Source organism: Trachypithecus francoisi, unplaced genomic scaffold (genome assembly GCF_009764315.1).
Source record: "Trachypithecus francoisi isolate TF-2019V2 unplaced genomic scaffold, Tfra_2.0 Lachesis_group3, whole genome shotgun sequence".
Lineage (NCBI taxonomy): Eukaryota > Metazoa > Chordata > Mammalia > Primates > Cercopithecidae > Trachypithecus > Trachypithecus francoisi.
In genome coordinates this window covers 72,226,109-72,253,253 of record NW_022681468.1, presented here as the reverse complement: position 1 = coordinate 72,253,253, position 27,145 = coordinate 72,226,109, and the positions used below count along the sequence as shown (strand labels likewise).

The window sequence follows — 27,145 nt, the reverse complement described above, 5'->3', positions numbered from 1 at the left end:
AGAAGATGTAAGATAAAAACTGGAGAACTTTCTGGAAAAGTGCCTAAAAGGAGTATTTTCAGTTCCTTTCAGAAGTAGCTCTCTAGAGAGGCTGTCCTCTGTTCCATGTTAATTGTGATGCTCTTTCAAATTCTCTTTAAACATGCAAATGGTATTGGTCATCCAGTTATTGCTCTCACCCAGTATCAATAGTTATCCCTGTCCCTTGGACAGAATTATCTTGGCTGTGTAAGAAGGGAATTCAGCCAAAAATGCAATTGGTGGGAGAGTGGCTTTCTATTGCATTTGGAACATACTCCTATCATTTTCACTCATTTTCAGTGCTTTTGATGGATCTCTCCAGTTGGAAAGAACTCAAAACCAATTTCAGTGCAGATGCAAATAATCCTAACAAATTATTCTATAAATACACCACAAATAGCAATACTTTGTGAGGTTAATAGCTCTTACTTATCAAATAAGGGAACTGAAAAACAGAAGTTGGGTCCATGTGAGGAAAGCGGATTGACTCTGAATCCAGAGACCTGTTTGGTTCTTCTGGTCGACATGACTTTTCTATGTATAACCTAGAAGAACACTAACATTCAATGGATTAACCCATAATTCACAGGGGTTCTTATCCTTTTAAGAGTAAAGAAGGATACTTGTCATTTGCCTGCTCCTGTTCTAGATATGTATGTGGAACCTGAAGGGGAGAGGGTGGGAGGGTAAGGAGATAGAGACCTCATCTAACCCACATTAGACAAGGAGTGAGAATAGAATCAACTGCCTAAATGGCAGACTTGTGTTACAACCACTCTCGTCAATAAGGACTGAAGGAGCTGGGGGTGTGAGTTGATGTACATTTTCTTCTTTGAAAATAAGCCCTACGTTGATAATTCTGGGTGTAAAATATCCACCTGACAATTTCCACTTAAACTAGAAGATATAAGCCACATTATATGGCTATATATATATATCAAACTTTCCAATTGAATTAGGACTTTTAGTTTAATACAGCAGATAATGAAATGCAAACTCCATCCTGAGTCAATATATTTCCTTTGGAAATCGCATTAGATGGAGGAGGGAGTGGGGGAACAGGATTGGGGCAGAAGAATTCCTGTGCTATTTAATGTACAACTTGCAAAATTATAGTCAAAAGATACATGTTCTAAGTGAATAGTGTTATGACATTAAATTCCCTTTGGCTGGGCGCAGTGACTCATGCCCATGATCCCAGCACTTTTGGAGGGTGAGGTGGGATTGCCAGAGACCAGGAGTTTAAGACTAGCCTGTGCAATATAGTGAGACCCCATGTCTACAAAAAAAAAATAATAATTTTTAATTTAAACAATTTTTCAGGCTTGGTGGCATGTACTTGTAGTCCCAGCTACTTGAAAGGCTGAGGCAGGAGGACTGCCTAAGCCTGGGAAGTTGAGGCTACAGTGAGCCATGATCATACTGCTGCACTTCAGCTTGGGCAACACAGCAAGACCCTATCTCTTAAATAAATCATTGATTCATTCATTTATTCATTTATTCTCATAAGTCTTAATTTTTCCGGGATCAGGGGACTTGCTTTCCAGGTTAAGAAAATCCTGGTATAAATTATAATGTTATCATTTATAATAGTTAAAATCTACAACTATCATGAATGGGAGGCAATAATACATGATGATAAAATTAACAACAACAACAATAATGGCAACACATAGGGAGACCTTCCTATGTGCCAGGCCCTGTACATGTATTATCTGGTTTAATTCTTACCAAATCCTTCGAGGTAGGAACTATTATTAACCCCATTTTACAGGTGAGTAAAGAGTCTCAAAAAGGCTAAATAACTCATCTCAAGATCACGCACCAGTAAGCAAGAGGGCCAGGATTTCAACCCAGTAGCCTGACCCCAGAACCCGTGTTCTCCTCCACCACTCTGTACCAAGAGCAGGGACTCTAAAGTCAGGCACACTTGACTTTGAATCTCATCTCAGAGCTGGGAAACCTTGGACAAGTTAGTTTACTTTCTAAGCCTCAACATCTTTATCTGTAAAATGGATATACAGTAATAAGACCCACTTCAAAGGACTATGTGAGGATGAAAGAAAACCCGTAGAAAAGGACAAAGTAAAACCCTGTATTATGGCCCATTACCTCGCATACAAATATTCAGTGAAATCTAGAGAATTTTTAGGAATAAAGAATGGAGTCATGTGATAACAAATTGAAGTGACAAACTAGATGGCTAATAAAAGTTATGAAAGTGTGTGTACATATAAATTGTAATGTGTGTGTACATATAATTTTTATCTCTGCAGATTACTCAACTTTTTTAAGTTCTTATAGCAATAGAATTGTTGCTAAAAATTGTTAAGTGTGAATTTAAAAATTTAACATGGGATTAACTGACTAGATCACTCTCAGAATTTAGAAATTGGAGATAAGGCTATGGTTGTAGTTAAGATGTTATTTTACTTCTCCATTGCATTACAATTGATTGTGTAAAAAATCTCAAATATAAAAATAAAAAGTAGTTCATGCATAAAGCATGATGCCCTCAAGCATATTAGATCTGTTTATCTCTTTGTTTAAAATGAATGCTACCTGGTATAGTTTACGTAACATGGCAGGGATCAGCTTGATAAAGTGTTTATATCACCTGGGGAACACACTGGCTCATTTTCTCAACACCTTTCCACATGACTAGCTTGCCAGCAAGTATAATAGCAAACAAAGTTTTAATAGGTCAAGAGCAGAGTAACTGCTCACATTAACAGGAGGGAGAGAGCGGCTTGACGTGCACCAAGGCTAATAACTGACACTTTGAGCATGCATTTTTGAATGCTGCTTAATGGAGAGCTTAGAAGAAAAGACTTTTATAAAAGCCTGACATAACTTCTAAGCTTTGGGTGGAAAGAAGAGAAAAAATAGAGCGGCATCACTGTGCACCCACACTTGAAAATATGGGTGCAGTTTCAGGCAGGTGGCTCATAAACCATCTCTCCATCACTTGTCTGCCTTAGCAACTCACAAGTAACTCCATATTAAGCTTAAGGATTTATTGCATCTCTTCCACTCTTTTAAAGCTGTCCAATAGAGAAAGCGTTCTCATTTTTATTTGTTTGTTGGCTAAGTGAAGCTGCTACTTAGAGACTGTTTCTGTCATATCACATCAGTTTTTCTGAAAGGTGCAACGATACAGATAAACATGATCTATTTTAGAACCTTTTCTTCACCTACTAGGAGGGAAAAGGGGGTTGTACATCCTCTCTCTCCTTCCTTCCAGCTTTGTCTTCCTAGGGCAGTGTGATTATCTGTGAGGTTAGTAGCATCTACAGAGTTCATTGGCTCCCTTTTCCCCTAGAAGCATGCACAATAATACATTTCAATAAAGTTTTGGGAGTGTTGAAATGAAGATATGTTGCTAACCCTGGCTTTGGCAGTCCATAAATGGCAAACGTTTGTTCAATATTTAATTTTTCCTTTCCACATTACCAAGAGAGAGGCGAAATCGGCTACTGTATTTAAACGGAATAATGAAAAAGACTGTCTTTTGTTGCAAAACCTGTATCTTTTGTGGACATTCTAGAGTTGAAACCTCTAATAATGCAGGGCGTGGAGAAGCTATGTTCCTTACATACTAGCCACTGTGGCAAATAGGAAACTTTGTCACTATGTATCCAGGCTCCTGTGGGATACCGATCAGTAACTGAATCATAGGTAAATAGATAGATTAGATATGGCAGTGGTGGGAAATACATACTGAAAAACAAATCCACAAGAACAATTTTACAGGGCTTCTTCTATTTTCATAAGGAAACTAAGCCAAATAATCTGACAAGGGTGGAAATCAAATCATCTGTCAAGTTCCTCTACCTTTCATTTATCACACAGTTTAATACCATAATGAAAAATAGCAAATGAAAAATGAAGTGAATGACCAACAAAAAATGCATTCTCTAAGGATACAGTGATATGTTATTAGCCTAAATCTTCCACCCCTGTACACATATAACTGCTAGGGGAGGCCCTGTGGCCACACAACCCTTTTCATTCAAGTACGACAAATCCTGGGATGACATTAGCACCATGATTGGGAGAGTCCTCAGTACATAAAAGCTTCCCTCTCCTTGTATTCCTCTCAGCCTCCTACATTTCTTTATCCCTTCTTTACACCAAAATATGAGCTAGTAGGAGGTTTCTGTATGTAAGCAGAGGCCCAGAAATTCCATACTCAGCAAAGAAATCGAGTGGTAGAGAGGGAGGATGGAGCTACCATTCACTGGGTGTTCACTACATGCCAAAGATTTATCTCTAGAATATCCATGTAAGGGATTATGAATCCCATTTTCACAGCAGCAGGAACTGAAAATCAGAACAATTAAAGTCATTCGTCCAAACCCTAGAAATGGTGCAGCCACAGTTTGCACCGAGGCCTATTTGGCACCAAACCCCATGCCTTCCCCCATAGATCTGGCTGTTTCTCATGATCCAAGAAGATAAAGGGTCTGAGAAAGTGGACACTGGGGCACCTGGATAAGAGGAAAAAGAACAATAAGGAACTTTTTATTGGGTAGCCTTAAATGCAAAATCTAAACAATAATGGCTAACATGTGCCAAGCATTTCCAAAGTATTATATTACTTTGAAACTATGTGTGCCAAGCATGAACTTATTCAGTCCTCTCGGTAATCCTAGGAGTGCGTATTATTGTTAATCCCCTTTCCAGATGATGGACTTGAGGGCTCAGAGACGTCAGTAAGTTGGCCCAAAGTTCCACAGCCAGCAAGTGGCACAGCCAGGAAGCAGCCCTGAGCAGCTGATTCAGAGCTCCCCCACCACGGCTCCGTCTCACTGTCTTTTCAGCCTAACCTCAAAGAAAGAAACAAGAACTTGCCTGGGACAAAAACGCTCCAATGGCAGCCTCTTGGTTCATCGTAAGAAAAGGCTATCTTTAAGAAAATCACTTCAGGAACAGCAATGAAATAGCTCCATTTAAATAATACACCCATTAAAATAAAATATTATTTGTCCTCTATCTTCCTGTCTAAACAGTGTAAGCTTGTGGGAGAGATAACATTTATTTTACACACTTGGTAAAGTCTAGCAGATTGTGGGGACTCCAATCAGTCTCCTACTCCTAAGCCAAGATGATTAATAAGGCAGAATATATTTATTTCTAAGGAGCAGAGGAGTTGATTCTGATTTAGACAGTATGTGCTGTTGAGCTGCAAAACAAAATTGACCTCAGCATAATTAAGTTGGACACTGGTGGAGTGAGGACTTGAACACAAATAGTTCTATTTTGACAAGCAGGATTCAAGAGCGGCTGGTTTCTTTTTCTTCTTTTTTTTCGAAAGGAGAATAATGATTATTTAATATTTGTTGAGTGCCAACAGTGTACTCAGCGCTGCGCAAGACCCAGGAACTGGATGTTGGAAACTGCCTGAAGGGAACTTTAGCAAATTAAAATCCATAGAATCAGCATGAAGGCAGCTGAGGAATACCTGATTAGAGGAAGAATCTCTTTGCCTGTCCCAGAACAACAACAACAAAAAAGGAAGCGATAGGCGAGAAATAAAAACCTGTATGGTTCAAATCGCAGGAATGCAGTCGGGTGGAAAAGTATGCTTTAAAATAGAGAATTCCTGCCCGAGTGAAGCTAATAGAAAGGAACATAAACTTCAGCAGGCAAGATGGAGGGCAGGAGAAGGAAGAATAAATTCAAAGAACAAAGACATCAAGGCAAATTATCAGCCTTTCCTCTAGTCCTTCCAGAGAAAGAGGCCTGGAGGAAAGGCAGCCCCATAGGTCAGGGTGTCGGGAGAAGCTAGAGGATCTGCAGAGCACAGCTAAATTATCACTTTGCCTGCATGCGTGGCACACAGCACAGTGAGTCAATATCTGAACCGGGGGTGGTGAGGGAAGGTATGCTTTTGGTGGTGAATGTGAAGTTGTGTCCTAGATGTGGGGACATTGAAGAAAGCCACAGTAAAAATTATATTTTATTACCTCACCAGGAGCTGGTGGTCCTTACTTGGCAAGTCACAGAGCAGCCAAAAAAACAAAACAGCAGCAGCAGCTGGCCACCATCAACACCTCACCGTGTTCACGGCTGCGGCAGCTGCCCTAGCCTAGGCAGGTTTCGCAGCAGCCACCCAGCCCTGGGACAGTGAACCCAGAACAAACCTCTCAATGAGCGAGCTGGTGTCCTGGGAAGAAACCGCACAGTGATAGAATAATAGCAAATTGGAGAAGACTTAGGTGTTTCACAATCCTTTGAAGAAGTCCCCAAAACCATGGATAAAAGAGAGTACTGGTGGGTGTGATACATTTTGACTTTCAAAGGACTTTAGGTAGGAAAGAAAGAAAAAATAATAATAATAGTCCTTGCAAGATGCTATTAAGCCAATGTGGTAACCATGGGGCAAGTGTTAAAATTCTGTTACATCTTAAAAACTAGTTAAGAGATGGAAGGCAATGAGTAGGAATAAAAGGCCATTTCTTTCTGTAGAAAGAGGTTAATTGTGGGGAGCCCAGGGGAGAAAACCAATACAGGCTTTATTCAGAGTCTTAATAACAACATGGAAGAGGAAGATGAAAAGCAAGATGGCAAAACTTGTTGATGAAAAAGAATTATTTAAAAGTATTTGAGTTATGAAAGAGTCAGAGAGTCCAGAAAACACAGACACATGGAGGTGGGGGGAGTGGGACGGGAAAATTAAAAATAACCCAGCAAGTAAAAATTCAGTCGAAGGAGGCAAAGGGCAATGCATCTCTAAAAGGAGGAGGAGCCCAGGTCATTCCAGGGCTCAGCATACGGGGCACTGTTGTCCTGAGTGTCTGTGGGCCTTTGTTAGGATTGACTGAGACTAGGGGTTGGTCATGCTTATCTGCCTCTACTAGACCTGAGCACCTCAGTATTTCATTTTCTCCACTTGCAAAGTACGGACAAGAAAATTGGCTTCATTTGTAGCTATACTGAAAGATTGGATCTATTCCTGATTGAAAATGGACTGGAAAGCCCAAGTGAGATGGTGTTACCCCCATATATTTATTGATTGAATGAGTGGACAGTTCTCCAAAACACCCAAGTGGCTTTTGTATTCCACTCTTCTGCCTGCCTGTGGCACATAACTGAAGCTCTTTTCTATTCACAAAAATAGCTGCTTTATTTCTACAGATGGCACCAAAGCATACCCTGCGCGCGTAAGTCAGTCATTGTCCCCTGGAGAAAGGTGGTTGTTCATGAATAGGAAGTTAATCAGCTTCTTATAAGATAAATTCTAGCTATTTCAAATTTAAAGGAAAAACCGTCCCACCCCGAAGGCTGATGAATAATATCACAGGATGCCAGGAGAGACAGAAGTGAATTCACACTCTCTGCTACTTCCCGCCCCCATTCTCCCATCCCTGGCCATCTGGAGAACAGAGCCTACTCTCTGAATAAATAACTCGGGAGGGCAAGAGTTTAGGTTGACTTTGTGGCTGAATTGGATGATGTCCGAGAGTAATAGCATAAGGGAAGTTCGAGGAGTTGATATTATGAGTAACATTTGCTAAGTTCCTCACAGTGTGAGAAGTGCTTTCACATCCATCATTGTGTTTGATTCTCACAAGGACCAGCCCTGTGTGGGAGTCCACATATTACCATTTTATAGATGAGAACACTGAAGCCCGCAAAAGTTTACTGCCTGCTGATGAACAGCCAAGGCCAACTTCACTGTGGCTGTTCTAACTACAAACCCAATTCCTTCTGCTTCACCAAATAAGAGGAGGAAGAAAATAAGCCTACCCTTCCTCAGGACTTAAATATCCCCCATGCATGTGGGATGGTTGATATGTATCTTGCCTGGGATTTTTACAGACCCCTCCCTTACCCTCCCACCCACTCTGCACACAGCCCATGCCCAGCCTGCAGAGCACTGAAGGTAAATGGAAGTGGCGACTTCAACACTCACACTTGTGTTAGCAAGAGCAAACCACTAGAGAGATGTGTTTACACATTCAACATTACCCTTAGGGAGCCTGTGGAGATTGCGATTTCTATTTGCACTCATCTTATGTTAGTGATTTTCACATTACATTAGCAAATTTAATCTCTGCTAATGTGATAGGAAGTTACTAACACAATACGACTTGATTCAACAACTTTCAGACTTTGGTAGCAAAGGCAAAACTTGTGAGCAGAACGCCAATTCCAATCTCTAATTAAAAAATAAATCAGAACACAGAGACATCCGCAGTTCCCATATTTTAGATCTATAATAGAGCCAAAGTTGAGGGTAAAGAGTTTGGATCTGAGAAACTTGTGAATGGGGACAAATAGCTTGAGGAGTCACTGCTAGGTTTGAGATCTTATCTTTGTCATCCTGAGTTAATAGAGAGTAATTTGTGAACCATGTAGCTTCTTATCCACCAGACTCACTAGAACCTCAGCAAAGTGTGGATGCTGAAATCACCAAAATAATGATCAAATCTCACTCTGTTAAGCTGAGGCTGCATTCTTCTCCCACAAGCCCTTACCCTTGTGGCTGGAAAACGAATGCCTTAGTCTCATCAGGCGTGCCCTGCTCCTGACCACTCTCTACTGTCAGTGCCGACAAGGGGAGACACATCCAGGCAGTGGGCCCCTGAAGAAAGGAAAAAGGAGTGCCCCAAGTGAGGGACTGGCCTCAGGACATTGTCCTATGGGCTGAGTGTCCCTAGGACATTCCGAGAACTAACTCTAGTACTAATTTTTATTTATTCTAGGCTTGCATAATGCAGCCACAGAAATTGAGACTGCTTTAGAATCATGGTAATAAGCTAGAGAAATTTGAACATATCTTACAAACAAACCTTTATTTCTGTTATGTACATGAGAAATGTGTAATTTATATTACCAGGTAGCCAGATATGCTGAGATCCAGAAATGCATACAAAGTGCCAAGGTTCTCAGGTCATAACCCAATGCCAAACACAGAACTTCTCGAATATTTGCTTTAAAAGTTCTGCTGGGAGCAAGCGCAGGTTTCCAACTCTCTCACCTTCGTGACTGAAGCCCTTCTACTATTATTATTTTTCTTTTTACCAGACGAGGATTTATTGCTATAATACATACGTGCATGCACTGTATAATAAAACTTTCCTGATTATCTTATAACTGCACATTAAAAATTTACTAAGATAAAATTAATGTGATTTTAATAATATTGTTTTAATATACAGAATGTCAGGTGACAGGGGAAAAAATCTATTTTGAATTCAGCATGCAGTATGCCTCTTTTGCAGCACCTTCATAACAATAGCTGAACTGGCAGACAAATGTTGTCTGTTAAGATTTCTGATACGCACATCCCAGGGGAGATGGCTGAAGTTGGGGCCTTTTAAAATGCAACCGGACAATGCTTTTGAGACTATAACACAGAAAACTTCCCTGCGTGACAGAGAGACCGGGCCAAATAAATGTAGATAGAATGTTGTTTCCTGTACACTTTTCTGTAAGATTCAGCCAGAGAACATAACTTCAAAGAATCTTTTGATGGAGAAAAAATGTTTTCATTCGCCCGTTTTATGATAGTGCTGCAGGATACTTACAGTTGATTTACTATAATGACAGGACCTAGATACAGTCCCAAAGGAAAAGAAATCCCACTTTTCTTCTGCCACCTACCTATCACATTTATTATTCCCAGCTGGGGGTGTGGACAGGCAAGTGTCAGCTTAAAGGGAAAGATGGTCAGAACATGGTGAGCAGCGATCATTAGATTCCTAGCAGGGTCACTCGCACAAGGCCTGTGACTCAGGGCAGTAAGGTTCCCATGGTCAGGTGCCGGCTCACTCCAAACGCTCAATAAAGAGAGCAGACCTCCCAGTTCTGCACGGCTGCTTAGGGGATTTGAGGGGCCAGAGAGAAGTAACAGTCTGGCTTCTACCCCGTTGGGCAGAGACTCAGCCAAAGGAAGTGCCAGGACACTGTGCTGACCCACTTCGAGCCCTTCCTCTCCGTTTGTTCTCGGGCAGAAGAGATACAAAAGCATCACTATGGCATGGTGAAAAGTTGGAGAAGCATTCTACAAATTGACATGCAAATAAGCACTCCAAGTACTCCACTTTGTTCTAAAAATTCCCATCACTGGGAGCTGTAAAAAACACCAATCAGAAGAGGGGCAGTGATGGGAAGGACCTGATGGCTTTGCAACCGGAGTCTCCCCCTTGGAGGGATTGCTTCTGTGCCGTGTTCTAGCCTGAGCTGGCACAGGTGAAGCTAAACACCAAAGGACCGAGAAGCCAACAGATTTAGATGTAACTGATCTGTGTTCTGTAATAACACAAACACATTCAAGTGGCATCTGCTATGAATGATATTAGCTGTCCACACAAGCAAATAAGATGCAAACATGCTTCATACCCTGGGTTCATGAAGAGAAGCCAACTATATCAAATGAAACAAAGGCAACTGTCTCCACAAAGCCAGTTCCTGCACTTGGAGCAAATGCACAACTTTTTAGTGTAAGGACATTCAAGTTTGAGACAAAGGTCTCAAGACAAAATCCCTGCCTTTATCACGTAATCACTGTTTTTTAAATCACCACTGCCTCTGATAACCTAGATGTCAAGACCCCACCAGCAGTTCCTGTAGCACACTATGTACAATGCTAAATAAAATCAAATATCACCAGGAAACTGAGGTCTCTGACTTGTTAATGGGCTACACCAGGCTGCAGAATGTCTTTATGGCTTAATTCATGATATACAATAGAATCTGAGAAAGCCAGTTCATTCTTAGAGTGGGTAGTGCAGGTCATGCCTAAACAAGGTGTAGCACATGGGACGGGAAGGAGAGGTGTTAAAGGAAATGCTCCGAAAGCTAGGCTCTTTACTGGGAAACTAGAGGATTAATTCTAATTACAAACCTGCCTTTTTTTTTTTTTTTTTTTGAGACGGAGTCTCGCTCTCTCCCAGGCTGGAGTGCAGTGGTGCAATCTCAGCTCACTGCAAGCTCCACCTCCCGGGTTCACGCCATTCTCCTGCCTCAGCCTCCCGAGTAGCTGGGACTACAGGTGCCTGCCACCATGCCCAGCTAATTTTTTGTATTTTTTAGTAGAGACAGGGTTTCACCATGTTAGCCAGGATGGTCTCGATCTCCTGACCTCATGATCCGCCCACCTCGGCCTCCCAAAGTGCTGGGATTACAGGTGTGAGCCACCGCACCTGGCAAACCTATCATTTATAATGTGTCCCACTCATCAACAGGAGGCACTTTCTCTATGCTGTGTAGGGTCATTTTGCCATATTCATCTCTTACTCCTCCCAGTCATCCCAAAGCCAACCTTTCTGAAAATGATCATCCCTCCTTCTCCCTTACTGGAGGTTTCTTTGTCAGGAAAGCCAAGCCACATACTCAAAGTCCTGAGTTTTGTTCAATTTTATCATCTATCTGCCAACAGAGATTAGTTCAATTCTGTAATCAACTCAATTGATTTACAAGGTCCCATATGGTAAGTCCACAGTTAGTACAACCCCAAGGCTGGTTAATTCAATGGCCCAACATGATTACAAAAAAACAGGTTCCTTCCATCATGCTACTCTTGCCCCCTCAGCATATAAGTCTCATCCTCAGCCTTATCCCTTAGTTAAATTGGCAGCAATAACCATAGCCTCACAGCCATGACCAGATGAAGACAAGGCATCTTTGCTTTTTGCGGGGAGGAGGGGTCTCTTTTTAAGTTTAAGCAAAACTTCTCCCAAAAGCCCCATCTGGCAGACTTCCCTAACTTCTCATGATAGAATTGCATCAGTGCCTATGCAGTCACCTTTGGAGGCATGCTTGATGCTTGATATCTATCTTCCTCTGACATCCACATTCAGTCCACTAGCATGTGCTGTCAGCTGTTGCTTCGAGATACATCTTGAATCTGACCTCATCTCGCTACTGTCACCACCACCATCTCACGCTGCACTGTGGCAGCAGCCTCCTTGATTGTGCTCCCACACTCTGTCCTTTAGTCTCACACAAGAGCCAGATCATGCCTCAGCTCTCCTGAAAACTCCCATGAGGTTTTTGTCATCATATTTAGAGTAAAATCCAACGTTCTTCAGGGCCATACCTGTGATACGTCCATAGAACACAGCTCAGCATCTCTCTGCCTTTATCCCTATCACTTTTCCTCCCAAACTGTGTCCACACTGGCCTCCTTGCTATTCCTCAAACACATGATGTTCCTACCTCTGGACTACTGGACAGGCTGATTCTTCTTCCTGGAACACTATCCCACCGGTTATCCAAAAAGGTCACGACATTACTTCCTTCAAGTCTGTAATCAGGTGCTCCCTTCTCAGGTCTTTTCTGGCCACGTTATTTAAATTTACCACTCACTCCCTCAGCATTTCCTATGTTAATCCTCTGTCTTCTTTATCCCCACAGCATTTCATACCATCTAGCACACTAGATGTCTTTTTTCTAAATCTTCTAATGGAATGTAAGCTCTGTTAGAGAGACATTTTTTTCTTTCTCCTCCCCCTCCTCACTCTCCTACTCTAACTTCAAAACCTAGAACGGTGACTAGAACCAGTAGAATTTCATTAAATACTTGTTAACTGAATAAATTCTGACACCAGTTGTGGGCAACTGGACCCCATGATGGCTTACACCAATCACGATCCATACTTGGAACTGAGCTTGCTTTCCCTGAAGAATGTAGCTGGGCATAGGAAGATGGATATGTGGGGGGAGATAAGTGCCTGGGGGAGAATTGAGTCTTTCATAGGAAAATAAAGAAGAAAGGAAGACTTTGGGTAAGAAGTCAACAGTACTAACTGTATTTTCTTTATTTCCCCTTTCAAAAGCGAGACAGATAATTATCAAATTTATCCTGGAGTCACGAAAAATACCTTACGTCACTGATTCTTTTTTTTTTTTTTTTTTTTCACATTTTAACATCTCTGACTTTGGAGTGCATCTTACAATCACTGCCATCCAATGATTCCATAACTGGCAGTGATGTTTTCTTTCTTGGTGCTTCACAAAAGGATGGGGCATCTTAAAATGGATGAGGTCTTAGATTCAATGAAATCTCACTTCTGATGTACAAAGTGATGCTACAGAAAAAAGAAAATCACCATCATTGTCCATAGACATGTAAAGCTGGCAGTTATGAAATAGGCCAGTCTTGACATCTCTCTTGATTCCCAGGAAAACTAGACATTCTCTTTTTCTCTTGCCTTCATATTGAGAAGCTTTGATTTAAGATAATGTCTGAGCAGAGAAGCTTTGTTCAGCAGTGTCATTTGACCCAGATTGTATGTTTTTATAGCTTGAGCCAATTAGTTAAAGTGATTTTGACTATAATAGGGACCTGTGACTTTCCTCAGTATTATTGCATTAGTCACCCTGGAACAGTTTCTGGCTTGTGTTTGTAATCTGGCTCTGATTGTGCCTTTCTCATTGTGATATTTATATGATTTGTTGCTGTCCTATAAGATAATGACCTTTGAGTCCTTGAAAGTAAACCCTCTCTGACTCTCTTTATTTCAATAAGTCCTTGGCACTTGATGGCATAGTGTGAATCACATTTACTGTCCTGATTGCTAATTGAAGTGGGTTGTTTTTCAGTATTTTAAATCTATATTAATTAAATGAGCATTGGGCTAGGAGTGACGTGACTCCTCATAGTTGTACTCCCAACTCTGTTCCTGGGGAACAGGATAAACCTGGGGAGGCCGCTTACTCTCCCCTGCTCTTGCCTGTACATGGGGAGATTGTTCTAGATCAGCTAGCTCTATACACCTGTGCTGCATGGGCTTATGGTGCCAGTCCCAGTGTATGCTTAATTTGGGCTACGATTCCAGCCCCCATCGCAAGTCTGGGCCTCATTAAATGTACTAATTTATCTACAAAATAAAGTTTAATAAACACTGATCTGGTTGGGCAGTGTCCACACCCAAATCTCATCTTAATTATAGCTCCCATAATCCCCACATGTCATGCGAGGGACCCAGTGGGAGGTAACTGAATCATAGGGGTGGGTTTTTCGTGTGCTGTTTCCTCATGGTAGTTGAATAAGTCTCACATGATTTGATGGTTTTACAAAGAGTGGTTCCACTACGCATGTTCTTTTGCTTTCCGCCATGTAAGTCATGCCTTTGCTTGTTCTTCGCCTTCCACCATGATTGTGAGGCCTCCTCAGCCATGTGGAACTGTGAGTCCCTTACACCTCTATTTCTTTATAAATTACCCATGAACTCCCTGGGGGAAGACACTATCTTATTGGTCTTTGTAACCTGTCGCCACATAGATACTACTTGAGATTAGAGACCGTATCCATACAATTCACTTCCGTATCCCAACTGCCCAGCAGAGTGTAAGTGCTTCATGCATATCTGGTGAATGATCAATAATGGGAATGTGGTACTCCAGCAACTGTTTCCTCTTAGCCATGATGGAAACCACAGCTTTTCATTCTTTCCATCCTTTGTATCGTGATTCTTCCCTATCTTGTTTTCCCTTCTCTGTGTCTACTTTTGCATTTATTTTCTTTTTTTCTGTTTTTTGTCTCATTAGTCTGTCATGTTTCATTAGTATATGTTCTAGTCCTTTTTGTGGTAAAATATACATGACATAAAAGTTGTCATTTTGACATTTTTAAGTTTACATTTCGGTGGCATTAAGTACATTCACATTGTTGTGCAACCACCACCGCTATCTCTAGAACTTCATCATCATCCTAAACTGAAACTCTGTATCCATTTAACAGTAGCTTCCCATTGTTCCCACTGGAAATCCCTGGTAATCTTTATTCTACTTTCTGCCCCTATGAGTTTGCCTATTCTAGATACGTCATGTAAGCGAATTCTCATCCTTTTTTGTGTTTTGGAGTATTTTCCTGGTCGTTCTGCCCCTTCTTTTAGTCTGCATTTCCTTTTTGTTGCTGTTGTTTCTGAGCACCGCCCCCACCCAACGATGGCTCATTTTATCTATCCTTCTAGGCACCCTCAGCTGCCATCAACTGAGTAGCATTTCCTTTACATTTTCTCATTTCTTATGTCCATATATAACCTTTAGATTTTTTTTTTTTTTTTTTTTTTTGAGACAGTCTTGCTCTGTTGCCCAGGCTGGAGTGCAGTGGCACAATCTTGGCTCACTGCAAGTTCCGTCTCCCAGGTTCACACCATTCTCCTGCCTCAGCCTCCCAAGTAGCTGGGACTACAGGCGCCCACCACCACGCCCAGCTAATTTTTTGTGTTTTTAGTAGAGACGGGGTTTCACCATGGTCACCAGGATGGTCTCGATCTCCTGACCTCGTGATCCACCCGTCTCGGCCTCCCAAAGTGCTGGGATTACAGGCTTGAGTCACCACACCTGACAATCTTTAGATTTTTAATTCATTCTTTTAAAAAGTGTTTGTTGCATTTAAATGTTATGAAAGGTTTAATGGAGGAAATATGACTTTAAAATGTTTTGAAAGCAGGTTTCTGTAAAGGGCTAGCTCCTAAAATGACAGCACCCAAAGAAGGCACTGAGTAGAGAGGGAATGGGAGTTCATGTTGTTAGAAGGAGTTTTGCCAGAGAAACGTTTTCCTGCTTGAAAACCACTGTATGATTTACATAAACTTATTAATTATGTAAGTTTGTGAATAACCTAAGCATTCTTGGACTTTTTCCATCTGATCATGGCCAAAAACAAACAAACAAAATCTCAAGGAGAGGAAAACCAGTTTCCTCAATGACAAAAAGTAGGAAGGAGTCCTAGAGTTCAGTGACATAGGCACAATGATACCTTTTTTTCTGAGAAGGGGTAAGTTAAGCACTCTTAATTATTGATGTTCAATAACAACTTCTCCCTGAAATCTGAACTGTTCAGAGCAGGGTGAAAGTGAGTATTTCAGGGAAGTTCTGGATAATGCAAGTACCAACCCCTTAAACACACAAACCTAAGAACATCGAGATAGATTTTATTATAGAATAATAAATACTCATTTCATAAAATCTGGAAAATAAAGTAAAAATTAAAATCACCCCAAATTCCTACCATCTTTTTGCCTGCATTCTCATATATTTCTTTCTATGCGCAAAGAAGGACTGTGAAATATGTTGCAGGAGAGATGACAAAAAGGTAAAGATTTATAAGTGAATTACAGTGAATAAATCTAGATTCCGTTTAGGCCATGCTATATAAGCAACAGTGGGTATTTTAAAGTGCGTGGTCATAGACAACAGATCCTCTTTAAAATAGGGAAAATAAAGGTGCTTATCTCAAAGAGTGCTGTGACAACTAAATTAAATGTATATGTAAATCACCTGGCATTAATCCTAATCCCCTCTACCTCAAAGCTGGTATATACAAAATAACATGGCTATTGAGAAAGTCTAGTCAGTCACCCAGCTTTGAGGTTTAAATTATAATGGTTGCAAATTTTGGAATACCTGCTTTTGTAATCTTTTTTTTTTTTTTTTTTTTTTTTTTAAGTGAGTACCCAAATACATGTTGATTCATGCTTTTCCAGTTTTCTAGGCCTGGGAAAAGCACAGGTCTTTGACACATGCAACCCAGAACCAGCAGCTGCTGACTTGCAAACTCAAGCTATGATGTGGTTATAAGAATAGTGTTCCTGTTCTTTTCATTCTTCTTTTTCCCCTTATTTCCTTAATGTGCCTGGGTTCCTGTTTTGTATATTTTGTTGTCACTTTGTCTGTGTAATTTTTATGTATTTTTCTCATCCCTCTTAGTCCTTTGTCTTTATCTTGTCAGTCTTCTCTAGTTTCTTTCTTACTACCCTATATCTTTCTTCTTCATCATTTTTATTCCTTGCGTGATTCTTTTTTCTTTTTTTTTTTGCATTTACATTTTCTCATGTTCACATTTATACTGCACCATTTTCTAGTAAAACCTGTGACTGTAAAATTTTCTTACCATCTTATAGTCAGGTTCGCAATACCTATCCATTTCTGAAATTTATCAGCCTAGAAATCTGTTACCCAAAGTCATGCTGATGATAGCATAAACTGAAGTATTAGCGCACACCTGAATTTTGAGAACAAACTAGTAACATGTGTGTACATAGATTGTTTTTCCAGTATTAATCAGATTCACATGTGATATGGTATTACAGTGCCAGGTACCTAAGAAGCGCTCAACAAAGGTTTGCTGGTCAAATTTAACTTACATTTATCAAACTTTACCTTCACCTGGATTTATTTGATTGTACAGCCTCTGAAAGTTAGGCAAGTCACATAATATTATGTCTTTCTTAGGGAAAAGGGAATGGTTGGTGAAGAGACGCATAACTGACGTAAGGCTGTAAAGCTGCTGCCAGGTGCGGTGGCTCATGCCTGTAATGACAGCACTTTGGGAGGCCAAGGTGGGAGGATCAGTTGAGCCCAGGAGTTCAAGACCAGCCTGGGTAACATAGCAAGACCCCCATCTCTATGAAAAATACAAAAAATTAGCCAGGTGTGGTGGTGTGCATCTGTAGTCAAAGCTACTTGGGAGGCTGAGGTTGGAGGATTGTTTGATCCCAGGAGATTAAGGCTGCAGTGAGCCGTGTTTACACCACTACACTACAACCTTGGTGACAGAGCGAGACTGTAGAGCTGTCCCCAGTTGCTAAGCCTGGCCTACAGCCCAAACTTCCCAGTTCCGTGGCAAATGTCCAACTCCCATGCACACTGCTGCTCTCCGTATCTGTGGTCGTCATCCTGCCCAGTGGTACCCCTGTTGTTATCCCAGGATGGGATTTGCTGCTCTGGGACTCAGCAGACTATTGAGCGTTACTATCCTTTCCTGTTCCTTGATCCACCCAGTATGCCTAAAAACAGATGTCAGAAATAGCTGTGGAGATATTAGCAATACCAACTACAACCATGAAAGCTTACATTTACTGGGTGTTTATCATGTGCCAAGCTAAGTGATTTACATGGATTAGTTCATATATTCCACTGTAAATGGTTACTCAAAGCAAATACATTAGAGCTTTCTAAATACATATGCTATATATGCCTTACCAAACAGTGCCAAAACTGTCTAACAGAGAAAATATAGCCACCTAAAGAGAAAAGAAGCAGAGTCTTAAGGAGATTAAAATAAAATGGAAGTTGAACCAACAAACCTGGTTCCAAGTCCTTTCCTTCTCTTCAACGAATCACCAGTCTGTACCATTTGCCTTTCTGATGGACTCATCTCAAACTCACACTGAGCTAGTGACATTCAGGAAGTGAACTGTCACATGGTAAAGATTGTCTTGCTCTTTGTTCTCAATGCTAAAGGTCTTCTTTCCATAGAAAGGCACTCTTTCTCCTCAAGGTATTTGCAAAACCTCCTTGTAAGACCCTCCTGGTTGCCTGTGTTCATTGTTGGGGTATCATTGACAGATAATAACAGAATTTGGGAGTTTTATAATAAGAAAATAAAACGATTTCATGTCTAAAAAAAAGAAAAGCTAGTGTAGAAATTACATTAAGATGAATAAATCTCATGGCCAAATATAAGTTCCAAAGAAGATAGCCATTACAATAATATTATTATTACCAATAAAAGAGAAAAAAGCTTAGTTGTAAGTACGTTGAAAACTTTCCCTTTTTCTCTAGAGCCTCCCAGGAGTACAAGGCTATAATTTTAATTATATCTTGGCATTCTCATAAAGCAAACAGCCTGCTCAGGTAGTATTTATTACCTGTTAGGAAGAATACTTATGAATATGCTTCACAGCTTCCAACTGCAGTGATTGGCAATGGGCCTTTTCAAGGACAGAAGGGGTGAGTTGGAACACACATAAGAGAAAAGTTGCTCATTAAGGGAAGGTTTGTTATCCAGGAACGTATAATTAAGGTGACGGTCCCAGCTTCTGTGACAGCCAACACTCGGGTAGTTGTTTGATTGCTACGTGGGTCAGGGATCAGCTCCTGCTACAAGATGTAGCCACATTAGTGTGTTAGTGAACAGGTTAGAAAGTAAATTACAGCTGCCTTTCTCAAGCACATTACTGTCGGTCTTCATTGTATTGTTTTGACTGTACATCAGCAGGACTGTGGCTTCTGAAGACTTTGTGTGACAGGTTAGGCATTTCATCCTTTGAGTAAACAGTAATCATGGTGTGAAGAAAGTGGGGCATTGGAGAATTTTTCCTATTCTTTGAGAATTCTACTCTTCCTTTTTAGTTTGCTCCAAGGGCTCATTGGGGACACATATATTAAGCCCTTTAAATAGTTCATAATAAATCTTTGTCTCAGGCTGATTCTGACAGTTTTTTAAAGAGTCTTTTAAGAGAGAATCCTCAATCATTTGTTAATCCATGGGGTGATCTTCAGACTTCGGGAAAAAAAAAATAACAGCCTGGGCTCTTGGGTAGAGAAAATACAATGTAGGGAAAAAATATATATAAATATGGAAAATCCTGAGATTACACGTGCTGCATGTATCTAAATGTCTTCTTTCTTCCCCAAAAAGCCAAAAATAAAGTGGAAAATAATTGTCAAAATAGTAAGAATTTCTATTGTTATTTTTATATTTTTGAACTTATGTGCATCTCCTAAAATGGTAGACTTCAAATCATATAGGAGAGAATACTCTTTTTTAAAGTAAGTTAATTCTTGGGCCGGGCGCGGTGGCTCAAGCCTGTAATCCCAGCACTTTGGGAGGCCGAGACGGGCGGATCACGAGGTCAGGAGATCGAGACCATCCTGGCTAACACAGGTGAAACCCCATCTCTACTAAAAATACAAAAACTAGCCGGGCAAAGTGGCGGGCGCCTGTAGTCCCAGCTACTCGGGAGGCTGAGGCAGGAGAATGGCGTGAACCCGGGAGGCGGAGCTTGCAGTGAGCTGAGATCTGGCCACTGCACTCCAGTCCGGGCGACAGAGCGAGACTCCGCCTCAAAAAAAAAAAAAAAAAAAAAAAAAAAAAAAAAAAAAAAAAAGTAAGTTAATTCTTTTGGTGGAAAGATAATTTCTTTTTTTTCCTTCTTTCACCTTTAAGACCACCTCTGTCTTCCCCTAAATTACTTACATACACACTGCTATTTTACCTGGTCAGGGAGAGGCGTTCTGTTAGAGAAAGGATTGCAGATATTGGTTGTTGGCGTCAACAACAACAAAAAAAACCTTGAAGGGCAAGACATAGCTTTCAGAATAAGGACCTTTCTAGGTTGGGTTTACGTATTTTACTTTCTGCTTTAGATATGGGCTCGTTGGTCAATTATATTAGATGTTCATAATTTAAAGAATACAGACTTGTGATTTTAGCATGCATCATTTTAACACCCCAAAAAATCACATAAAACACTTACCAGAAGAGAGTAAAACCAATATTGTCTCCCATGGAGATAGTTAACATTAGTAGTATTCGTAATACCTGTGTATTATTTGCACAATGAATGAAAAATATTTTAAAGCGAAGAAAAGTGTGCTCTCTCTGAAGTATTTTACGTGTAAATCATTGACTATTTCAAGAAAATGTATTTAGGTTTCATTTTGCTTGTAACTGAAATGATTAAGAAGGAAACTAAAGAATGCAGGCCATAGCTTTGAGAGAAACATGAGGATAAGCACCACGTATATGATCTGAACCTTTATGTCATTTCCAAAATGCAGCTTCTCAAACTGTTGAAAAATACGGAGAACTTTACTAATGACATGCAAGTGGAGTTTGTTAGGGATAAATGCGATAATAAAATAGAGAAATGGGCAAAGGACAGCCTACTGTTACTGATGGATTCATTCTCACATCAGGTCGAATAATTGAAGACCCAGAGCAAGGGCAACCATAAATACCTGGAGTCCCTGCTGTTGAGAGGATTAACCAAAAACAATTATGACAAATGCAGTGGGAGCATTCAGCTCCCAGGCAACAAGGGATGTGTCGTGCCAGTTTTAAAAATACTTATTTGGCATTATAGAATATACAATTTAGACCCAGAAGCCATCCAACATAACACTGAAGTGTTGATGGTAAAAAACATCAAGTATGTCATTGGAAAGCTATATTTGAAGAGATCACTTTGTTTCACGAAGCAGGAAAAAGGGAAATAATTAACATCAACAAATTTGCTTTGCCCCTGGTTTGAGAAAAGGCTGCTTCAACCCTATTTTCCCCATCACCATTAGCAATATCCTTTATCTTTTTTAACTGAAGGAAAGGAGGGTAATTCTAGAGCAAGAATAACTGCAAGCTATATAAATGGACTTTTTTAATGACTGCTTTTTATCCCCTCTACTAGGGAAGAGTATGCATAGCCTTCAAGAAAATATACAAAGGACCTAACGTCGAGTTCAGATATGGAAATGATGTCTACACATATATTAGCTGACCAAGATTATAATGATGAAGTCCTATTTTAAAGCAGAGCTACTTCTTGCAAAAGATTAGATGACTTTGTTTAGGTAGTAAGATGGAGCAGTGGTCATTGAAACTTATTAGGATCATGAGAGAAAGGAAAATTAGCTTAATTAAAGATGTCAAAAATAGAGATTCATTAGCAAAATAACAGATATAGATAATTATTGGGTTATCTCTCATTTCTGGCTTCTCTAAATTATTACAAAGTATAAATAATGTTACTAAGAATATTCTCCAATAAATAACCCTCAATTCTTTATTGATGATGGATTTAATATGGTACTTCTAACTAAAAACATTTGAAAAATAACCATTTCAAGATGTGCTGGAATTGAGCCATAATAAAACCAACAAATCCTAGCCACCCAGTCAAATTTCTCCCATATGAAAAAATTAATTAATTAACAGAAGATACTGATTCAGGAGACATTTGTGGAGACCTGGCAACCTGAGACCCTTTCTATCTCCAGAATATACACACTCACACGGGAAAATTAAAATTGGCCATTGTGTCAGACCCTATACCTAAGATGGCAAATTTGAAAAAGCCATATCATCATACCAGATTTCACTTGAGTTCTCAATAATTGTGGAGTTCTCTAGTACCTTCCAGTGAGAAAGCTCCAGTCATTCAGCATTCACTCCATTAAAGAAATGTATCTCAGGTCAATCTTCTAAACTCTTCCATTTGTCATCCCTGTTAAGCATATGACTGCACTCATGCAAAACCCTTCCTCTGTGTCACATTAAATCTTAATTCTTCTAGGAAAAGGGCTGCCAAATTTACCAAATATAGGATTCCCCGTTCAATTTGGAATTTATATGCAATATTTGGATCATAGTACAAAAATTCATTTGTTGTTTACCTGAAATTCAAATGTAATGGGGTATCCTGTATTTTATTCAGCAAGGCTAATTAGGTGTAAATTCTCCGTAGCCACAGACTTTTCCACAAGCCTCACATCTGCTTCTTCATCCTCACTGAGACCTTTCTCCCTTGGAAGCCACTACTCTTTAACCCTCTCCAGTGCAACTGTCCAGTTCAGAGTCCTATGTCCCTGTATGAAAGAGAAGTGGTCATCATGCACTGCTTCTGCTGCCACTTCCACACTATTTCCCTAAGATCTTTGCTTAAATACTTCCTCTTAAAAAAAAAAAAAAAAAAAAAAGCATTCTTTCTCTTTCTCTGTTCTTTTTGTTGTTGTTGTTGAGACGGAGTCTCGCCCTGTCGCCCAGGCTGGAGTGCAGTGGCCGGATCTCAGCTCACTGCAAGCTCCGCCTCCCGGGTTTACGCCATTCTCCTGCCTCAGCCTCCCAAGTAGCTGGGACTACAGGCGCCCACCACCTCGCCCGGCTAGGTTTTTTTTGTATTTTTTTTAGTAGAGATGGGGTTTCACTGTGTTAGCCAGGATGGTCTGGATCTCCCGACTTCGTGATCCGCCCGTCTCGGCCTCCCAAAGTGCTGGGATTACAGGCTTGAGACTTTCTCTGTTCTTAATGCCATTGTCTATCAACGCTCATATCACTCTCTGACCTTCCTCAAAGATGTCAGCTCATGCTCTGCAGCCTTCCTGTGAACCCCTCAGCTCAAGGAGGCAAACAGATGTAAGAATGAGAGTTTCCATGATGGGTAACCATTCGACACATAGTTCCTTGACTGCCAAAACTTTTAAAAATATATATCAATTTTTTATCTTACCTTTAGCACACTTAGCACGATCAAACCTTGGACTTTAACCAGGCTTCATTTTCAAAATCTCAAATACCTGTTAAAAAATTTGAGCAAAAGTCACAAAGGAAAAAATGTATAGACTACTCAATATAAAAATTTAAAACATATGCATTTATGTATAACATAAACAAAAGGCAAAAAAATGGGATGTACTTGCAAGAAATATGTCAGAGTTAATATCCTTAATATATATGTAGTTCATTCAGATTGATCAGGAAAACACTAAAAACCCAATTACACAATAGAGAACATAAATATGTGATTTAAAAATTCAACTGGCCAATAAATATGTATTAAAACATAATCCATCCTCAATAGAAATAAAAACGCCAATTACCAGGTGTGGCGGCTCATGTCTGTAATCCTAGCATTTTGGGAGACCAAGGCAGATGGATCCCTTGAGCCCAGGAGTTCAAGACCAGCCTGGGCAACGTGGTGAAACCCCATCTCTTCAAAAAAAAAAAAAAAAACAAAAAGTAGCCAGGCATGGTGGCGCCCACCTCTAGTCCCAGCTACTCGGGAGGCTGAAGCAGAGGATCACTTGAGCCTGGGAGGTCGAGGCTACAGCTAGCTGCCCTCTAGCCTGGGTGACAGAGTGAGACACCAATCTCAAAAATAAAAATTAAAAAATGCATATTAAAAACGTGAAATGTTTTTACACATTTCTTATCACAGAGACCCTGGTAAATATGTTATCTTCTGGTAATTTAATGTTTTCTCTCAAAAAAAAAAAAAAAAACCACAAATCTTTTAAGGTGGCAATAATATGAACACCATTAAATATTACTGAGAGACATGCAAACTAGTATGGTGCAACTTTTCTGGAAATCAGTTTGTCTGTTTGTATTAAGAGCTTTTTAAAAAGCTCAGACCCAGATATACTCATTCTAGAAATTCACCCTACGAGAGAAGAAAGTTGAAAGAACATTAATTTCAAAGAAATTCATCATCATGCAATGAAATATTGCATAGCCACTAAAAAATAGTGTGTTTGAAAGTGATGTAATAATGTGGACAAATACAGATACTGTGATGTTCTTTAAAAATTTGTCTAAAAACACTGATTTGCAGCCAAGGCCCCTAGAACCCCAGCATATGTTTATTGCCCTAACAGTGTCTAATAAAAGTATGGTTATTACCACATAGTAAGCTATGACTTTTTAACATTAAAAGATGAGGCAGACACAGGTGTTACCCCAATTTTGAAATAAATTTATCAATAAATGGTAAATAAGACTGCAAGAAAACACATTGGGGTCACTAGTAATAGTGACTATAGCTGGGTGATAACATTATGGGGTTTTTTAAGTTTTCTTATTTATAGTTCATGTTTTCAAAATTTTCTATGAACATACGTATTTATACAAACTTTTTTAAAGCAATAAATAATACTCGGAATTCACTCTCTGAATAAAGCCCCTACTGCCTACCTCTCTCATGTCACCACACCCCTGTCCTGCCATCCTTTCCTAGTCTCCAGCTCATCATATCGCCAGTTTTCACTTGACTTAACCCTTTGGAATCCCTCATCCTGTTGCCTTTCATTCCCATTGTCATGGGTCCCATCTCTAGAAATTGAAGCCAGGCAACTTCTAGCTACTAAAAAAATCTTAGTGCTTATTTTCTGTTGATCCCAGGTGGTTTCCCTACACAGGCTGTGTCATAGCTTTCTTTGCTCTCAAAACCCTGTCCTTCTTCCACTTCCTTTATCTCAGCAAACAACTTTATTGAAATTTATTTACTTTATTGAAGGTAAGTTATTCAGAACCATTTCTGTCCCACTCCTTTCTCTCTCCCTCCACCTCCCACCTTCTCTTATTCTTCGTTTTTATTTCCCTCATTTCAAAGGCTCACCTCTCCTTCTCCATTACTAATTCAATATCCCTTAGGGTTTAAATTCTTCAATTAGCATTTTCAATGTAGACAACTCTAAGCTCTGGCCTCTCCATCAGTAAACATACTCAACTCTCTATTTTCACCCCCAAAATTCTCCAAAAAGAAGTGTATCATTTATTCACTGTAGCCTTATCCCACTCTTTGACTGAAGCTGCTTTCTCTGAAGATCCCTAAAGACTTGACAATCCCAGTGGGTACAGCTGAGAGCATCGGACACACTGATCCATCATGCCCATTAATTATTTCCTCGGTGGCCTATATGTCAAGTCATATACTGAAGGCAAATAATTTAATCATGGACAAAAATTCAAAAAACAACTTCTCTAGAATTTCATAGTCACTACTGCATAGCTCTCCAACTAATAGCTTTCTGTAAAGCCTTTTACCAGTTTCAAGCCATAAATTTACCATGAGAATCATGAGCACAGAGATGGACGTGATTCCTTCACCCAGACATCCATGACTTGGTCTCCTCTGAGATGCCAACATGTCAGAGAGGCCCTTGTGACCACCCAACCAAAATGTGCCTCCTATCACTCTCTAGTCTCTTACTCGCTGTTATTGTTTATAGCATTAATCACCACCTGAAATTATTTTATTGTTGCTCCTCCCCTAAAAGGTAAGTACTGTTATGAATGGTTCCAGACCACTAGTTACTCAGCAAGTATTTATTCAAATAACTGAACAAAGAAAAAGTGAGCTATAGTAAAACACTGGATGTGTGCTTACATGGGTTTAATTTCAATATTGTCTTCTAGGGTCATGTGCTGAGTAAGGGCAAGAAGTTCCAGGGACAGCCAGAAGATCAACCTTTAAAATATTAAAAGGTGCACTCTCAGTCCACATGCCTGCATGTGGAGAGTGATACTTGCGTACCAATGGTTTGAATCACTGCCTGATTTTTCACCCTGTGCTGTATAGCAGTTCCTCATCACATGGTATTATAGTTAGTAATAGAGCTTTAAAGCAAGGAAAAGGCAGAATGCATGTGTATGTGTTTGCAAGTGCCTCTGTAACCAGACTCTTCTATCTAACTCCGTTTTAAAATACGGTATGTGGGCAACATCTGTGCCTGAGATGGAGATTTGGCCAGAATGTTAAAAAAATAAACATGGCGGTTCAGCTGGATACTGGCAACCAGCTACTGCCCCATGGATAGGCGGCACAGAAGATTCATGTATATAAAATAGTATATTAAAGTAAACTTACAAAAGCAAAGAGCAATCATTGCAACCATAATTTTTTCTTCCTCTTTGGGATTCTAATTTTAAAAGCATTAAAGGAGACAGCTGCTCATGCTGTGATATGCGCTAAACAGCCTGAAGGATAGAAAAAAATATATTTGTAGCTCATAATAACTATTGACCTTTCTGATATACAATGTTCTCTGTGTTAGCTATTCAGTTCTATCAACAGTGAAGATTGAACATGACTTTTTAATAGAAAACATGGGGTTTTGAGCTGCCTTCACAAAGGTGTTTATGTATTGTTATTTTGTATTGTAGTACAAAGACTAAGTCCTGATGCCCTTTGTCTGACATGATGTTTGTCATAAAAAAAAAGAGAAAAGAAAAAGAAAAAGAAGGAAGGAAATAAAAGAAACAGAAAGGAGGGAAAGCCCTCAATGTTATTGACTATGTTTTATATGAAGAATTGGCTCATAACCACTTTATAGTTGTGATAAAAGCATTGCCACACTCGATCCCATATGCAATATTGGTAATGGAATCCACGCAGTGTTGCAGGAGGACATGCTATATTTTTCTCCCAGAATAGATCCCTCAAGTGGCAACATTTATAGGGAGTTTCCAATAAGATTTAAAACACTCACTTGCAATATTCATGCGGCACATCCTTTGGAGTGCATAGCCTGCTGCAGAATGGGTCATATTGGATATCATGTACTCTCAAAGGCGATCTTTACAATACTCAGTTTTTCCCCCTTGAACTTTCCTGTTGCTTAGTAGTTGTGTATAGAAACACCCACTGGTAGCAGCTTGACTCTGACACTGTGTATATTTCCCCAGAGTGGTATCATCCAAACACCAACTGCAGAGCAGCAGGCAGCCAGCAAACACTCTCTTCTCCCTCAGGGGACAGTCTCACCAAGTAGTAACCCCTGCCAGGAGCAAGAAAGCTGAAAGGCAACCTCATGCATTACGATACTCATTCGAGACAGGCCAGATAGTGCCAGGGAGTTTATGCTGACAGGTGGCATTGGTTGG

At 40.0% G+C, this 27,145-nt stretch overlaps 2 protein-coding genes across 3 annotated transcripts in view; one reads left to right on the top strand and one right to left on the bottom strand.

The window, feature by feature from the left end:
- EGLN3 (egl-9 family hypoxia inducible factor 3) overlaps positions 1-27,145 on the bottom strand; it is a 361,817-nt gene that overhangs the window by 122,562 nt on the left and 212,110 nt on the right. The window contains exon 5 of the transcript XR_004431686.1: positions 22,992-23,058. The gene's annotated coding sequence lies outside the window, so the exon portion shown is untranslated. The remainder of the gene's footprint in view (positions 1-22,991; positions 23,059-27,145) is intronic.
- Positions 1-27,145, top strand: part of NPAS3 (neuronal PAS domain protein 3) — an 880,768-nt gene that overhangs the window by 778,624 nt on the left and 74,999 nt on the right. The gene's annotated exons all lie outside the window — the stretch shown is intronic.